The sequence below is a fragment of the Phyllobates terribilis genome, unplaced genomic scaffold, assembly GCF_046119375.1.
Source record: "Phyllobates terribilis strain yellow unplaced genomic scaffold, ASM4611937v1 Scaffold_329__1_contigs__length_2103183, whole genome shotgun sequence".
In the NCBI taxonomy this organism is placed as follows: domain Eukaryota; kingdom Metazoa; phylum Chordata; class Amphibia; order Anura; family Dendrobatidae; genus Phyllobates; species Phyllobates terribilis.
In genome coordinates, this window is record NW_027363089.1 from 1,022,401 (window position 1) to 1,025,595 (window position 3,195).

Here is a 3,195-nt window from a genome sequence, read left to right on the forward strand (position 1 = left end):
ATCAACCACTGAGGACTCTCAAATCTAATGAATGAATTACAATTTATACTGAATCTTCTCCCACAAACCTATATATTGTTCTGCTCAGTTTCTCATGGGTAAAACCTGTAAGTCTGAATGGGGCTGTAATGTTATTACAATCCTGTTGTAATGGGGTTTGGGAGGTGGAACCTCTGAGCAACTATACAAGGGGGCGGTCCTTGTAAGGAAGCGGGTGGCTCCCAGGGAAGACGGGCAGGTAGTCACAGCAAGTGACAGGGACAGTCTCTGGGTAGAAGGGCAGGTAGTCACGGCAAGTGACAGGGACAGTCTCTGGGTAGAAGGGCAGGTAGTCACGGCAAGTGACAGGGACAGTCTCTGGGTAGAAGGGCAGGTAGTCACGGCAAGTGACAGGGACAGTCTCTGGGTAGAAGGACAGCAGGCAGGTGGCTGGTGAGCGCTCCCAGGTGAGCAGGCGAGAGTCTCTGGACAGGCAGGTGGTCACGGCAAGTGACGGCAGAACCTCCAGGTAGACTAGCAGACAGGTAGCAGGTGGATGCTCCCAGGTGAGCGGGCAAGAGTCTCTGGACAGGCATGTGGTCACGGCAAGTGACGACAGAACCTCCAGGTAGACTAGCAGACAGGTAGCAGGTGGACGCTCCCAGTTGAGCGGGCAAGAGTCTCTGGTCAGACAGGTGGTCACGGCAAGTGACGGCAGAGCCTCCAGGTAGACTAGCAGACAGGTAGCAGGTGGACGCTCCCAGTTGAGCGGGCAAGAGTCTCTGGACAGGCAGGTGGTCACGGCAAGTGACGGCAGAGCCTCCAGGTAGGCTAGCAGGCAGGTAGCAGGTGAGCGCTCCCAGGTGAGCGGGCAGCCTGGTCCATAGACAGACTGACAGGTGTCGGAAGGCAGACCGTCGGACCGCAGGCTTGCAAGCAGGTAAGCGGATATCAGGCAGGTATCCAGCAGGAATCTGGCAGGTGACTGGCAGGTAACAAGCAGGAATCTGGCAGGTGACTGGCAGGTAACAAGCAGGAATCTGGCAGGTGACTGGCAGGTAACTGGTAACGGGACCTGAGGGCTGAAGCAGAGTGAAGGCTTTGCAACAACATTGCTCGGGCACCTCCATTTTGGAGGAGGTGCCTTATATATGGTGAAGTCCTCCGGCCATTGGCCGGGGACTCCTTAGGACGACGCGCGCGGCCCCTTTAAGAGAGGGGGAGCGCGCCCGCGCGCGCACTAAGCACCGTGGCCGGGAAGCAGCGCGCGCTGCCAGCAGAGCGGGAGGAAGACGCCGGGCACGGAGCGGAGAGGTGAGGGGAACAGCATCCCTGCCTAGCAGGAGGCAGGGACGCCGACGCTACAGTACCCCCCCCTTTAGGCCCCCCCTTTTTTAAGCCAGAGAGAAATTTATCAAGGATGAGAGGGGCATGGATGTTCTCCCGGGGCTCCCACGTTCTCTCCTCAGGACCAAACCCCTTCCAATCTACCAGAAAAAAGGTTTTTCCTCTTACCCATTTGGTGGCCAGAATGTTCTCTACCTCAAACTCGTTCTCAGCGGAAACCGGAGCAGGGGGCGTACCTGTAGACTTGGAAAAAGAGTTAAGTACCACGGGTTTGAGGAGAGATACATGGAAGGAGTTAGGGATCCGTAAGTTGGCCGGGAGTTTCAATTTATAGGCCACCGGATTGATTTGTTTGATAACTTCCAGTGGGCCGATGAACCGAGGCCCTAACTTGTAGGAGGGAATCTTGAGCCGGACATACTTGGACGAGAGCCAGACTTTATCTGCAGGACGGAATTGTGGAGGATCCAGTCGTTTTTTGTCAGCGTGTTTTTTCATCCGCTCGGACGACTGAAGGAGTGCGGATCGGGTACTCTCCCAAATGGAGGAGAATTTGCTAATGAGAGATTCCGCAGCCGGATTGTCCACCGAGGTGGAGACGGGAAATGGGATCCGAGGATGCTGACCGAAGACTACAAAAAACGGGGATTTGGAGGAAGATTCGCTCTCGTGATTATTGTAAGAGAATTCAGCCCATGGTAGGAGATCCACCCAGTCCGAATGGTGAGCATTAACGAAGTGCCGGAGGTAACTGGTCAGGATCTGATTGATCCGCTCCACTTGGCCATTGGACTGTGGGTGGTAAGTGGAGGAGAAGTCCAGGGTAACGTCAAGCAGCTTACATGTGGCTCTCCAGAAGCGTGAGGTGAACTGAACCCCACGATCCGACACGATGTGGAGGGGCAGTGTTAGAACCTTGCTGTTAGGTTTTTTTTCCTTTGCTGGTCACATGACCTTGTTGGCCTATTTAATCCTGCTCCGCCCTTCTGGCTTTGCTGGACTTCATTGTATAACTACTTTCTAGCTAGCCTGTGCTCTGTATCTAACTCTGTTAGTTTGCTTGGTCTACGGACCTCTATGTTCTATCTATTTTGTTTGTTCGTCTGTCTGCTACTATTTCTGTTAGGAGGTGTCCCATATTCCTCCCAGTCCTTAGTACTTGTAGGGATTCCCTCCCCACATCTATAGGTCTCCGTACAGACTAGATTAGGACTTTAGCAGGTCTGATCGCAGGATCAGGTTCCCTGTTACATCGTAGGGATTCAGCTGAGTCTTATAGTAGGGACAGATCTCCTCTCTTTCCTTAGCTTTGGTAGCAGAACATAACAGTAAGTCCAGCCTGCAAATTCTCTAAGGAAAGATTTTTTTTTTTTTTTTTTTTTTGTTCCATCATGGTGTCGGTTCAGGATTTGGCTAAACACCTGCAGGGACTCTCTCTGGAGGTGGCCGAGCTCCGTCAGCACGTGAGTAACTGTCCTGGAGCATATTTCTTGGAGCCTAAGGTATGTTTGCCGGATTTATTTTTTGGTGAACATCGAGAATTTTTTTCATTTAAAAATGCTTGCTTATTGTATTTTCGTTTGAGACCCAAGTCCTCTGGGGATGAATCCCAGCGCGTAGGGTTCATAATGTCACTTTTGCGCAAAGAGCCTCAGGAGTGGGCCTTTTCTTTGCAACCTAGTGATACATGCTTCAGATCAGTGGATAGTTTTTTTTCTGCTTTAGGACTATTATATGATGATCCTGACCGTGTGGCATCAGCTGAGACTGAGTTGAGACGTTTAAAACAAGGATCAGGTAATGTCGAAAAATATTGTACTCATTTTCGTCGTTGGTCCACTCAAACAGGGTGGAACGATTCTGCTCTGA